Below are 14,796 nucleotides of genomic sequence, written 5' to 3'. Positions count from 1 at the left end.
GAGGTGCAGCTTCTCTCGGCTTCCTGCTCTGGCTGACAGTGGAGTGTCATTCAGGCACAGGGACAGAGGGAGGGCACTAAAGTAGATGGAAGGCGAGGGGTGGAATGCAGAAGGCTGGCCCTTAGGGGCAGCTCCAGCTCTGAGCCAACCACCAGGGAACTGTCTTCAGACCCTCACCTGTGTAGCTGGGCTCCAGGTAGGGGATTCATGCTGGATGTGGGGAGGCTCTCAGGGTTGCTCAGCCTCCCCAAACTCAATGCCTGGGGAGTGGGTGGATAAAAACCAAGTGGTCCCTTGACTCCTGCCAGCCAGGCGTGGTGTCTAGAGGACTGTGTGGGACAGTGGGACAGGGACACTGAAGCGCAGAGGGAACCCAGCTGTCCTCTGGCTTCTGAGGACCAGAGCTGCCCAATATGGCTGTGGTCATTAAATACGTCCTATCCGAGGGTGAGCAGAAGGTGCGCTGGCCCCTGAGCGCTCTCCGTGGGCAGGCGGATCAGGGTGCCTCCCTTATTCCTGCCCAGCACCTTGGCTGTAAGCTTTCAAATCTTAAAGGAAAGAAAGAGGAGCTTTCCTGGGGCAAAAATAACAATGGAGAGGGCTGGGTAATGCAAAGGACACTTCCCAGTGACTTGGCTAATTAAAACAGAGGAAAAGTGAAAAGTCAGCTACGAGAGAAATTTTGTTTTGTTTAAAATTTTCTTAATCCTCACCTGAGAATATCTTTTTTTTGTGATTTGAGAGAGAGACATAGATGTGAGAGAAGCAATCTAACGGTTGCTTCCTGCACGCGCCCCAGCCAGGGATAGAACCATGACCTCGGTATGTGCCCTGACTGGGAATTGAACCAGAAACCTGGTGTTCGGGACGACACTCCAACCAACTGGCCGCCTGGCCGGGGCACCTACTAAAGAAATTTAATGGACTGTGACACACTCTTAATCCACAACTGTAGTTTCAACCCTAAAGATCTGCTCCTGCTGATGGATCCCAGGGCCTTATACCAGCCCGGGGCCAGAGCCGGCCAGGTGCAGAGCAGCCTGCTGATGAACACTGGCTTGGGAACAAGTGCACCGGGCATCGGACTCTAGCCAAACTGCCAAATCCGGGTCCGGGAAGTAGGGACCTTTTCTCCTGCTCTGTGCCCTGCCGGGGAGAGAGCCCGCGGGCCGGGCAGCCAGGGTGCAAGCCCCGGGAGGCCCCTGGTGGGCAGTGTCGAGGGTAAGAAGAGGCTGCCGAGCATAGGCCTCTTCACGGGCAGCTGGGTGGCTTTGCAGGTGTGGGGACAGGCATGGGTGCTGCTGAAACATTCCTGGGTGATAGTGATGGACGAACTGGTGCCATGTTTCAAATCAGAGGAATGGCAGGAGTGGCAGAGACAGGATGATGTCAGCCGTTCCCCCGGGAGCACTGAGGCAGGTGATGCGTTCAGTGGGCCCACCACTGATTGCTCAGCTCAGCACGCAGTACCTGGCCCCAGGGACACAGCTTTCCGGGTGAGCAGACACCACAGGAGCTCTCCTGCTGTTCGAAGTCAGAAATGGGTGTGTTGCTGGTGGGGATAGCCTCCCTGGGGTCACTGCGGTAAAATCTAAACTGTTTCCTCCCGGAGAAGAGATGACTCCCGAAAGCACGTGGCATGAGTCTTGAATTCCACACCCCGACTCAGCTTCTAAAGCCAAGTGTGACACTAACTTGCATAGCCAGAGTCATCCTGAAATGATGCAGGCCGGTGGGAGGCACAGACCATGCAGCAGTGTGTGCAGGGCTCCAGGCAGGCGGAGAGGGTGCGTTCCTCCTGCCTGACAGGGACACGGTGCTGCAGGGAATCCTGAGCCTTGTTCTGCAGTGTCCCAACTCCAGCCTGCTGTGGCCTTCTCTGTCTCAGCTAGCTTGCGTGAATTTGTTTATAAATTGTGGTTGAAGAAACACATAAGATTTAGCACCTTGATCACTTCTAAATGTATAGTTCAGTAGCGTTAAGTAGATTCCCATTGTTCTCCAGATTTTTTCATTTTGGAAAACTAAAGCTGCATGCCCATTCAACAACTGCCCCCCCCCCCCAGCCCTGGCACCCACCGCTGTACATTCTGTTGCTATGGGTTTGACTATTCTAGATGTTTCCTGTAAATCATAGAATCATATCTGTCTTTCTGTGACTGGTTTATGTCAGTTTGCACAATGGCCTCAAGTTCATCCCTGGTGCAGCATGTGTCAGGATTTTGTTAAAGGCTGAGTAATAATTGTTTATATTTACATGTTTTATTCATTCATTCATCCATTGATGGGCACTCTGGTTTCCTCCACCTTTGGGTGGTTGTTAATGCTGCTGTGAACATGGGTGTACACTTACCTCTTCAAGACCTTGCTTTTAATTCTTTGGGGTATACCCAAAACAAGGTCATTCTGTTTTTAATTTCTCGAGGAACCTTCGCCTTGTCTTCTAGCAGCTGCTCCCCTTCACATCCCACCAGCAGTCCACAGGCTCCGTTCTCCGCGTCCTTCCCAGCGCTCGTTACTTTCTGTTAGTGGACCTGAGGTGCTGTGTCTTTACGCTTTGGTTTTGCATGTCTCTAATGATCAGTGCTGTTCATGTGCTTGTGGACCGTGTGTGTGCCCTCTTTGAGGAACTGTCCAGGTCTGCTTTGTGCCCATTTGGGGGCTGGTCCCTTGAACTCTGCGTGAGGCAACATCCCCACGTGGCCCCTCCAGCTCCTGCAGTTTTTCCTGGAGCACAGGTGTGATGGGTCCTTTACCTCTGATGCGGGGAACCAGGAAAACCTCCTGTTCATTCACGCTCCTAGCACATGCCGCTCACCTGGCTGTATTTAGTTAATTTCCTGTGGGCAGAAGGGGTGGCAGGTGCTACCTAATGCCTGTTCTGTGAGCCTTCCCTTCCCACAGCTCCTCTCCTCTTTGCTGAGTGAGCCCTGTAGGTGTCATCGCCCGTGTTTAACTGGCCTTTGAAGAGGTTCCACTGGGCCGAGGACACACTCCCCTTACATCCTTGGGCCTTGGGAAATCGTTTCTTCTGCCCACAGTTGAGACTCAGTAGGGGGTCTCAAGCCCAAATGCCTGCAGGGTTCAGGTGGGCATCTTCCACTTGAAGGGTTTCCTAGTGATGCACTTCATTGACCAGCAAAGGCCCTGATAATGGCTGACAGTCTTAACCCTGCTCACCCCAACCTGAAGGGGTAGACTGGGGCGTGCCATCTATCTGCCCACAGACCAGCAGCACCGTGCTGCCTGGGAGACGTTAGGAATGCAGAATCCCAGGCCTCACCCCACAGAGTCAGAATCTGTACTTAACGAGCTCTTTGGGTGGTTTGTGTGCTCGTTAAAGTGTGAGTGGCCTGGTCCAAAGAGAGTGCCTCAGAGTAGACATTAACCCCTCTGGCTGCTAGCCAGAGAGTGAAAACTTCTGTTCGCACAAAAACCTGTCCACAGAGTTCTTAGCAGCTTTACTTGGAACAGCCCCAAACTGAGAACAGCTCAGGTGTCCTTCCGTGAATGAAGGGATGAACAGACTGGTCCGCCATACCATTCAGTACTGTCTTGCAAAAAAAGGGAATGAAATATTTCTGCAGGCACCAAATTGAACGACTTTCAAAGGCATGTTGAGTGAAAGGAGCCAGTGTCAAGTTATGTGGGGAGGAGAAGGACTTGCCCCCTCTGAGCTTCTGTGCTGGGCCCGGGAATTCGGCCGGCAGGAGACAGCTTCACGGGAGAAGAGGCCCGCAGATTTTACCCACGCTGTCTGTGTGCACAAAGCCTTCACGGAGAAAATGGGAGAACCCGAAGAAGCGGCTAGGCTTGGCCTCATCTGCCGTACAGACGAAGGGATGTGAGCTGTGGAGAAGGGGTCAGGCACAGGGCGTGGGTGGGCTTCCAGGGCCGCAGAGTGAGTGACGTGGAGATGCATACGGGCAAGTAGGGCAGGGAAGTCGTTCAGTATGATTTTTTTCAGACAGACTCACTGTGGTGCCCCCTGTCTGCGGTGATACGGGTGGTTCTTCCCTTCCTGGTACAGACAAGGGGCACCAGCGCAAAGGGAAACTCCAGTTTAGGCAGCCGGAGCGGGCAGAGGGCTCCCCTCACTCTGCTGTTCTGACCCCTTTCAGGTACACACTGTGTGATTCTGTTTTTCTCAAGCAGACTAAACTGTAGTGATAGGGAGGGGAGGGCGGGGCAGGGGGAGGGAATAGGGTGGGGGTGCTCAGGGCGTAGATGAAATTTTTGGGTAATGAAGCCATTGACTGTGGCTTGGTGACATAAATCTATCCATGTGTTGAAACTCACAGTAAAAGACAAAAGTCAGCGAAAATGCAAACAGAAAGAGAAACCCAGTGCTTGAATGAGTAACTGTGCATGTATCATTTCCCACGTGTGTGAGTTTATTTTGTAGGATAAATTCCCTAGAGGTGGAATTGTGGGGCCACGTTGTGTGCTTTTGAGGATACGGGTGGTTGTCCTGCGTGGCATTTGGCCCAGCTGCACACCCACCACCCTGTGTGCACAGCCTGTCTCCACTCCCTCGGCCTGGCCTGGCCTGGTTGTCGTGCGATGGGTGGTGTCTTCTGGGGAAAACCGTCTCAGCTTCAAAATGCCAGGTAACCTTCCTGCGCTGCCCTCAGGCCAGAGACACATGGTGGACCATCGTGCTGGAGTGGCGACCACGGTGAGGTTCAGCCGCCTCGCCTCAGGGACAGTTCCTTCCAGACCATGCACTTGTCACTCCGGACGTGGTGGAGGAACAGCCCCAAGGCCCCCTTCTTAGCTCCTGAACACAAGTCTATGTCTGGACAGGTATTTGGGACAAATCCAGGGATTTGGGACAAATCTCAGCAGCCCTGGCGTTCGAGTTCCATTTTAAAACTGCCATAAAGACATTCTTGGGCCCTTCCTCTTTCATGCTCCCTTTAGCACAGGCCGTGGGTCTCTGAGTGCAGGGGGAGCTTGGGAAGAAGACAAGCTGTGTCCAGCAACCTTCCCATGCCTCTGCCCTCTTGCTGGTTCCTGTGTCCAGAGCATCTGCAGGGAGCTTGCCCAGCGAGCACAGCAACGCTGACCCCTGGCTGCCGAGACCTCCGTGTGTAGGAGACTCATCATGGGTGACAGTGTCCACTGCATCTAAACTCCCTTACGCCTTAAATTCTTTACACGTGATAATAATGGTGGGAGAAGTGAGGCGGTGGGGTACCACCCAGCTTCCTCTGGCGGTGGAGTTGTGCACGCTGCTCGAGTGTGGGATCCTAGAGCAGCTCTGGGTGCTGGGGCCTGGCATCCTCCGTTATGCCAAGCTTTACCCCACAGGATGGGGATTTTCCAGGCCTTTCCTCCCCTTGACTTGGACTTGGCATCTGTTTGGGGGGATATTTTAAACAGGGCTGTGGCCATTATGAGCTCCTTGCTGTCTGCAAGCCAGTGCATGTGGAAGGACCGCCTATTTGCATAAATAATGAGTCTCTTTGGCAACATGAACTTGACTGTGGCGTAGGAACTAAATGTGAAACCAGCTGGGGAGGGGTTTGCAGCTGGAGCTGTGGTTTGGTGTGTCTGGACTGTAAGCCCTGGCCCCTTCCCCTCTTTGGCCCCTTCCCCACCCAGCCTGGGTTTCTCTCACTGGCCTTGTTTTGTGTTTTCATTTTTATTATGACAAGAACCCACAGGAAGGTGAGACCACGAAGTTCTTGCCACTGTGTTTAAGGGCACACGGTTCCCTAAGTAATTCAAGTGTGTGGGCAACCTGGGTCTGTCCCCAGCCAAAGGTAGGACAGTGGCCCTACCTTTTTCTGTGAAGGGAAGATGCCCTCTGGGAGGGTGGAAAGAGAACTGAACAGGAAACAAGAGGGTCCCTTACAGCTCCCTCTACCCCCGCGTGCAGATGCCCAAAATGAAAAGGATGGCTTTGCAGGGACCTCTGAGCGGGGAGCATGTGTGTGGGTGTTTTCTGGGCTCCCTTATGCGTATACATTTTGTGTGCTTTTGTTATAATGACTGAGAGAGGTTCCCAGGCACTGTTGTGTTATTAAGGCAAATGCTTTAAAAACCAAGCTGAGAGCACTCCTGCCGCCTCCCGACGGAAAGGAGTCCCCCTGCGGGGACCACCATGACACTGTTCCATCGCCAATTAGTTTAGGACTTCTGGCTGTGAAATAAGAACGCCTCAAAGAAAAGCCTCAAACAGTCATGATTTATGAGTTTAAGAGTCTCAATTAGGTAAAACAATGTATTGAGAAGGTCTTCTTTTATAGGGACACAGGAAATAAGTAGTGTCTGGTGATGTGATTACTAACTTAATTATTCTAACAACTTTCTTTGAAAAGAGAGAGTATAGAGTTTCCTCAAAAAATTAAAAATGGAGCTGTCTTATGACCCAGTGATCCCACTTCTGGGAATATATCCTAAGAATCCTGAAACACTAATTCGAAAGCATTTATGCACCCCTATGCTCATAGCAGTTATTTACAATAGCTAAGATCTGAAAACAGCCCTGGTGCCCATCAGTAGATGAGTGGATAAAAACAGTGTGGGACATTTACACCATGGAATACTACTCTGCCGTAAAAAAGGAAATCTTACCATTTGAGACAGCATGGAGGGACCTGGAGAGTGTTATGCTAAGTGAAATAAGTCAGCGAAAGACAAGTATCACATGATCTCACTCTTATGTGGAATCTAATGAACACAATGAATTGATGAACAAAGTGGAGACAGACTCATGGATGCAGAGAACAGATGTTACAGTTGTCAGAGGGGAGGGGGGTTGGGAGCTGGGTGAAAGTGTGAAGGGATTAAGCAACCCCCCCAAAAAACCTCATAGACACAGACAGCAGTAAGGTGATTACCAGAGGGAAGGGGGTGGGGGAAGGCAGACGAGGGTCGAGGTAAGTAAGTGGTGATGGAGGAGACCTGACTGGGTGGTGAGCACACGATACAATACACAGGTGATGTTTTGTTGAGATGTACGCTTGAAACCTACATAATCTCATTAACCAATGTCACCCCAGTGAGGAGCACAACTTTCTGGTCATAGCACTCGTCACGGGGATGTACTGTGCAGCGTGGGGAACAGAGTCGGAAATATAGTAACTAGGTACGGGGACAGATGGGTACTGGACTGAATTGCCGGGATCACTGTGAAATTTTAGGAAGTATTTTCTCGGTGGTTGCCATGAGGGTTACTATTATCATTTTATTATTTTTTAAAATGTAGTTCAGATGAATACTAATTTGATTTTAATAGTAAACACTTTACCCCGATACATCCCTCTTCCTCTCCTCTTTTAATTATTAGTGTTACACGAATTACATCTTACTCGTTTTGAGTCCGTCAGCAGTTTTATGACTGTAGCTTGTGCAGTAGCCTTTTATAGCAAAGAGGAGAAAACACAGAGTTACAAACAAAAACGGGTTTCTATTTTCTTTGTGGCACCTATGTGGTCACCTTCCCGGCTCCTCCAGTTCGTGTGAATTCAGAGTCGGGTTCACTGTGCTTTTATTTCCTCTCGAATGACTCTTGACTGTTTCGCACAGAGCAGCCTGCCGATGACAGATTGTCTGCTCTGTTTATCTGGAAGTGACTCACTTCTTCGTTTATGACGAGGAGGTTCCTGGATGTGGAATCCTCGGTCACCTGTCTTTCCCGACACTCGCCCTGTGTCTCCCCGGGCCCTGGTGGGAGCCGCCCTCAGTCTGCCTGGGCCCGTCTGCAGCTGTTCCCCGGCTGCTGTCACGATTATGTCTTTGTTTTCAGCAGTTTGCTTCTGATGTGTCCGGTGTGGACACCTTAGAGGCCATCCTACCTGCATTCCTGGTCTCAGGTGTGTAAGTTAATGCTTTTTATCAGATTTCGTAGGTTGTTAGTCATATCTCTGCCAGTGTTCCTCTGCCCCCTCTGCGGACCCCTCCCGTGTCCGCTGTGCCCTTGGTAGTGCCCGCAGGCCCTTGGGCTCCTCTGCTCGCCTTCTTTTCATTTTCTTCTCTTCGGACGGGATAATCTGTTCCTGTGAAGGTGTTAAATTGTCTTCCAGTCCCTGACTCTCTGTCCTGCCACCTCATATCTGTTGCTGAGCCCACCAAATGGGTTTTAATTATTGTGTTTCCCATGGTAGAATTTTTATTTGGTTCTTTTAATTTCTGTCAGTTTATTGATAGTCTCTATTAGGTGAGGTAAAGTTGTTGTAATTTCCTTTAATTTTTAGAGATTGGGTTTTTTTTTTGTTCTTTGAATATATTTATAATAGTCTTGGCCTCTTCAGGGACATTTTCTGTTGGGTGGTATTTTCCCCTGTCCATGCATGTGGCACACTTCCCTGTTTCCTTGCATGTCTTTGTAATTCTTTGTGAAAAACTGGACATTTTTGATAACATTTAACACCTCTGGCAGCAGGTCCCTCTACGCTTAGTTTGTCGTTGCTGCTGTGGTTTTTTGTTTTTGTCTCCTTTGGTTCGGGTGGTGTTTGATCATTACTGTTCATTTGTTCCGCAAATTGTCTTCACTATTTGTACGGGTTCTGTTCCTGGTTCTGTTCCCTGTAACATGTGGCCACCGAGTTATCTACAACCTTTAAAATTTTTTTTTTTTAAAATATATCTTTATTGATTTCAGAGAGAGGAAAGGAGAGGGAGAGAGAGATAGAAACATCAATGATGAGAGAGTCATCGATCGAGCCCACAACCCGGGCATGTGCCTCGACCGGGAATCAAACCCTGATCGCCTGGATCCTAGGTCGACGCTCAACCGCTGAGCCACGCCCGACCGGGCACCTTTTAAATTTTTAACCACTTTAGGTATGATTGGCATTTAGGAAGCTTTACATGTTTAATGCATACAACCTGATAAGTCGGACAACATCTGCGAAGCCACCACCACAGCCTGTGCCACAAACACGCATCACCCCCCCAGCGTTCCTCCTTGCCTTTTATTCTGTGTTGTGTCATTTTGTGAGTGTGATAAGGAACGTAACGTTAAGGTCCTGTATGCTTTTAAGACTGGATTCCTGGGGTCCTGTCTGAGTCAGTGTGAGCGTGTGGTCAGCCAGCCGCTCAGGAGATTCCCGCACAGACCCCCTCCCTGTCGCTCACCTGTCCCGGGAGGATGCTTCGAGGAGGCATGCCGCCAGACTCCCCCCTCCCGTCACCTCCGGACGGACTGGTGGCTTCTTTCCCAGGCCTTTCTTGGGTGTGTGCGTAGCCTTCTGCATGAGCACAGCCTTTTTGATCCTGGAAACACTGGAGCTTTTGAAGTCCCTGTGGTCCCCTGGTTCTCCCGGTTTCCTCTTACCTTTCGGGCTGGGCTCATGGGACTGCAGTCGTAGTCACGGCGTGAGGCAGCGAGGTGTTGCCCGTGGTTGCTGCTGTTTTGGTGATGGCCCGGATCAGCCTCCGCCTGCCACCCTCTCCACGACCCACCCCCAGCCCAGCTCTGGGTTACTCTAGAGATGCCTCAGGCTGCTGCAAGTCTGGAGGAAATACTGACTGTGCGGCAGCAATTTTCCCTTTTCCTTTTTGAAATCCTCACCAAGGATACGTTTTTATGCTTTTAGAGAGAGGAAAGGAGAGAGAGCATGAGAAACATCAGTGTGAGGGAGAAACATTGATCTCGGCTGCCTCCCGTACGCCCCCTACAGGGGATCAAACCCCCAACCCCGGTATGTGCCTTCACCAGGAATCGAACCCGCACCCTTTCCGTGTAGGGTTCTAGCCCTAACCAAGTGAGCCACACTGGCCAGGGCGTGAGGGCACTTTTAGCAGAGCTTTACAGTGGCCAACCTGCTGGCTGTCACGGGAGAGCCCGGCTGGGCCACAGTTGCTGCCCAGTTAAAACGGCACCAACTCGCTGGCTTACTGAGGTTCAGTCCTTTCTCTTGGATGGATGATTTTTCCGTTTGTTCTGTGGCACCGGTTCATTCTCTGAAGTCCCAAATGGTGGATTATGGTTGTCTTGCCTGTACCTCTGTTGATTTAGAGCAGGGGTGGGAACGTCTGGCCCATGAAATCATTGGGTCTGACCCAGCCAAAGCAACTGCAGATGGGACTTGAAGTTCAGTAAATCTAGGAGCTTTCTTCATAGCTAAGTTTTAGGTTGACAATTTCGTATGGCCTGTGAATGATGTTATAAATATCCAAATGGCCCTTGGCAGAAAAAAGTCCCCCCCCCCCCGTTTTCGAGGGCGCTAGCATCTGGATCCTCATGCCAGCAACCTGCAGGTGCAGTGCGCAGCGTGCTGCCGGTGCGTCCTGCTTCTTCATTCAGCAGGATGCAGACGGGATGGCACCCCGAGAGGTGTGCCACGGTGGAGGCCACTCAGCAGGACGCAGAAAGAGATGCACCTGCTGAGAAATGTGCATCATGGGTGGAGCATTTTAGGATTGAGTGGCACGTGGTACAGTTTTAAAGCTGCAGGCATTTCTTGTTCCTCTGGAGCGGTAGACACACATCTGCACGCTGAGAAGGGTGTGTCTTCAGAGACCAGACACGGGGCCAGGCGGAGCTGCTGGGGCACGTGGAGGAGCCTGAGGCAGTGGAGCAGGGTCCAGCCACCTGTGCGTCGAGGAGCAGGAGCTGGGCCTGCAGCAGGCCCGAGGGAGCGGAGTTGTGACTTTGGGCCTGCCTTTTGACACCCTTGTCTGCCTTTCAGAAGAGGAGCTGGAGGAGGCTGTGGCATAGTGGGTCCTGTCCACACCTGGAGCAGGCAGGAGCCTTACAGACTGTGAGCTGGACTTCAGGACTTAAGACAGGACACTGCCAAGCTTGGCGTGTTCCTCACACCGCTGTGGGTGCCTCGTGCGTGCTGGTCCAGGTGCCACACACAGGGCCACCACCGGAGCCACCATCGTGGACCCCCCTCATCTGATGTGATGGAGATGGAGCTCAGGAGAGGAAGCAGCAAGGGACAGGACCACTGCGTGTAGGCCCCAGATGTTTTCAGGAGGGTGTCCGTCGCTTATGAGTTACCCTGGGTCAGGGACATGGGGACTGAGGGGCAAGCTCCAGGGCATCTGAGGAAGAGTCATCTAGGCAGAGGGGAGAAATACAAACCCTGAGGGGGAAGGTGTGGCAGTTGTTGCCCAGGGTGTGATGGGGAGAGGAGGCCGTCAGGCCGGGTCAGGAGGGTGCTTGGACCCGTGTGTGGAGGGGCTGGACAGGGGGAGCTGGCTGCTCCTTTGAGAGGCGGAAGGTGCCGGAAGGTGTTGAGCACAGGAGCATACCTGACAGGGGCCTGGCCCTTGGCGGGTCTGCCCAGCAGCCGGTAGTGTGCGGTTCTTGACTTCGTGAGGAAAAATTTCACAGCACGCGTCCAGGTGACTGAGGGAACGTTTATTCAAGCTGAGGGCGTAAACAGCAAGGGCTCAGCGTAGGAGAAGCGACAGGAGAGCCTGGACTGGCTGCCCCAGCTCTCTGGGAAGTCGGAGGGAAGGGGGCCTTGGGAACAGGGTCGGGGGACCAGCCTGCCCATTGCTTGGGGTCCCTTAGAGCTTAGGAGACGCGTGGCCATGGGGAAGAAGAGGGGGGAAGGGAGGGAAAGGGAAGGGGGGCTGCTCCCCAGAGGGAGATCTCGAGCTGGGCCCTTTGTCTTGAGGCTTTATCTCTCTCTTGCAGGCAGGAATCTTAGGGGAGGTCTCGGGAAGGCTTCAACAGAGTATTCATCAGTTCCCTAGGTGTGCTCCTCCAGGGTCGTGGTCTCCACTCCCTGGTCGGTGTCAGGACAGGGGCATCAGTCACTGTAGTTGGTCCTGGTGTCGCCCACCTGGTTCTGCTGCTTTTCTGGCCTGGAGCTGAAATACAACTGAGGCCTCCATGTTATTTCTAGGGAGGTGACCTGTATCTGCTGTCAATTGCTGCAGTTTGTTCAGCTCTCTGCCTCAGTTTCCCTGTTCCACCTGGCCTGGCTCACTGGCCTGGCTCAGGAGAATTCATTCATTTATTCACCAAACTAGCAACTACTAGACGATGCTCCAGGTGCTGGGGATAGAACAGTGAAAGGGACAGACCTGCTCCCAGGAGGAGGAGACAGAACAATGAAGGAGCAAGTGGCTGGCTGGACAGTGCGTTATGTGAGGGCACGTGTTTGCATGGGGCCAAGTCAGGGCAGGCGTGCTTAGGGGGGGCATCGTTGGAGAGACTAAAGTAGAAGATGTGTGCTCGGCTCTGTGCAGGTGCCTCACCAGGCCAGGCCAGCAGCCTTTCTCCTGCTCCTTCCCGCTGTCTCCCCAGAGGTGACCGGCTTCTGGGCCTGCCCCCTCAGGGGGCTCCGCCTGCGTCAGAACTTGGTGTCCGTGGGGGTTTGTGTCTGGCTTCTCACTCAGCCCTCTGCTTCTGAGGCTTACCCCTGCCGCCTGTCCCCGCAACGGTGTTGGACGCCCCTTTCAGTGTGGCTGCTGCGCTGAGGCCTGCAGGGTGGGGCCAGTGGGCTTGGTGTGAGCAGGGACAGGTGGGGGTGGACTCTTCACGCATTGTGAGATAGAGCAGAAGGGTGGGTTGGATGTGGGGTGTGAAGGTGAGAGGAAAAGCGGTTGCAGATACCCAGGAAGAAAGTGGCAGCACAGAGCCTGCTGCGGGGAGCTGGATGCCCCTTGGACAGTCATGTGTGCTGTGTCTGTGGACGCACAAGTGGAGCATGAGCAGGCCCTCGGACTTCTGAGTCGAGAGGTCTAACTGGACAGGTACGTGTGTGAGTTGTGGCCATTTTGCTGTGTTATTTAAGGCCGGGCCATCAAGGGGTTAAGTACAGAAAGCAAGGGGATGCTTTTGCAGGCCCAGCTCTGTGCACATCAGCAGTTGGAGGATCAGTGGTGAGGAGGCACTTCAGGGAGACCCACAAATGTTGACACCAAGTGACGTGCTGACAGTGTCATTACCAAAAATGGTCCATAGACTGCTCCGGACCGACACAGCCGTCCCCAGGCCTGTGTGCTGCTCACCAGGGTCATGCGGAGGACGGGAGGGGTGGCAGTGCTGTAAATACTATGAGAAAGGAATGCCAACCCAAGAGGAAGGGCCTGGCCAGGTGCCATTGCTGCTGCTGGAAACCATGTGAGGTGGGGCTGGAGGATAGCAGTGCCCCGTGATGCCTGAGGGCAGCCATACGGGACATCACAGAAGGGAGGAGTCAGGTTGCTGGAGTCATTAGCAAGTGGCTGGCAGACCCCTGCAGCGCCTTGGCAGCTTGCCCACAGCACCTCTGTACCTACTGTACCTAGTCCAAATCCTGCCTGTTCTTCCTCACCCAGGCTTTCTCATCTGTGTCAGTCTGAACCACACTGTTGCAAAAGTCACTTTCAAAGCAGCATTAATTATAAAGAGGCTTTGAAGATAAATAACACTACCTGTTGTGGGGTGAATTTTGTCTCCACAAAATAGATATATGGAGTCTTACCCCTAGTACCTCCTAGTGTGACCTTATTTCAAGATAGTATCTTTACAGAGGTAATTAAGTTAAAATTGAGTCACTGGGGCAGCCCTACTCCATTGTGACTGGTGTCTTCCAGCAGCAGAGAACGGCCTTGGAAACCAGCCCGCTGACACTGTGATCTTGGACTGCAGCCTCTGAACTATAGTTTAAGCCACCGAGGCTGCACCACTTGGTTGTAGCAGCAAACTCACACAGAAGCTGCCTTTGAAAAATTACTGTCATACCTTTGCTTATAATAGACATTTACCCCCAATTGTTTCCATGACATCAGGGTGATCACTGCTGACAAATCTATTTTCAAACATGCACAGGGTGCCCCCCCACTGAAGCTGAGGGCAACCTCAGGAGGCCCCTCAAGGTCATCACTCCACTCAGACCCTCCAGCCACCTGGTTCCAGGGCCACAGCTCATACAGAGGCCTTTAAAACTCTTCCCTTACGTAAATCAAGGTAACGTCGTCATTACCACGGGGCAGTACACCGTTTACTTCTTTTTCTAAAAGGCCAGGTTATTTTTTAACGATGTCTTTTTCCTTCTTACCTTTAATTAAAAACCTTCCAGAACCTGCCTCTTCTGGAAGATTTTTAATTCCAAGATTGCGGTGGGTTAAGTGGAAGTTACACTGACATTCTCCTAGGGCCAAACTGGAATTACAACTAAAGTCTAGAAAAACCATCCTGAATAATCAACTGAAGATGAGCTGGAAAGCAACCTCATAACCAGGGACCTAAAGTGGAGACCACATAGAGACTGGTAGGAAGTGTGGAGGCCCTAGAGGGCTGGCTGGGGTCCCACAGGCAGCAGCTGAAATTTCAAAGGGATATCTGAGCTGGTGTGGTTCCCACTGAGAACTCTGGGGCCTAAACCCCAAGCTGGGCTTCCCAGCCCAGAGCACCAGAACTGAGAAAGGTGCCCACATAACAGGATTTCTGTCTGCCAGGGCAAGAGGGCTGGAAATGCAGGCACCTTCTTAAAGGGCCAAAGCACAAAATATTGTGTGCAGGCACTCACCTTGGGCTCCAGCGGAGGGAAGGCAGAGTGCATTAAAGCAGCGTGAGGAGAATTTAGGGGTGCTGGCTTGGGGAATAGAGCTCAGAGGGCAGCCATCTAGATTCCTGTGCTGAGTGATTCCCCCATAGGGCAGAAGACATCTTTCTGAGGTAGACATTTACCATCCAAACAGCTTTTGCCTGGGGGAGAAACAATTGCCCCACCCTGTTGAAAACCTCTCCTGCTACCCTGTATAGTTTCTGCAGCCTGAGGCTCATTAAGAGACTGAATAACATTCAGCCTCTGGGTGCTTTGAGTCTTTGCCTGATTTGCTTCTAGACCCAGGGCTTGGAAAAGCAGACCTTGTTGTGCATCTTAGTCCTGTCCA

The 14,796-nt window shown here is 52.1% G+C and overlaps 1 protein-coding gene across 1 annotated transcript in view; it reads left to right on the top strand.

Moving 5' to 3' along the window:
- Positions 1-14,796, top strand: part of ROR2 (receptor tyrosine kinase like orphan receptor 2) — a 212,908-nt gene that overhangs the window by 136,359 nt on the left and 61,753 nt on the right. The window lies entirely within an intron of this gene.

This window comes from Miniopterus schreibersii, assembly GCF_964146895.1.
Source record: "Miniopterus schreibersii genome assembly, chromosome: 11".
NCBI classification, from domain to species: domain Eukaryota; kingdom Metazoa; phylum Chordata; class Mammalia; order Chiroptera; family Miniopteridae; genus Miniopterus; species Miniopterus schreibersii.
This window is presented reverse-complemented; position numbering and strand designations above follow the sequence as displayed.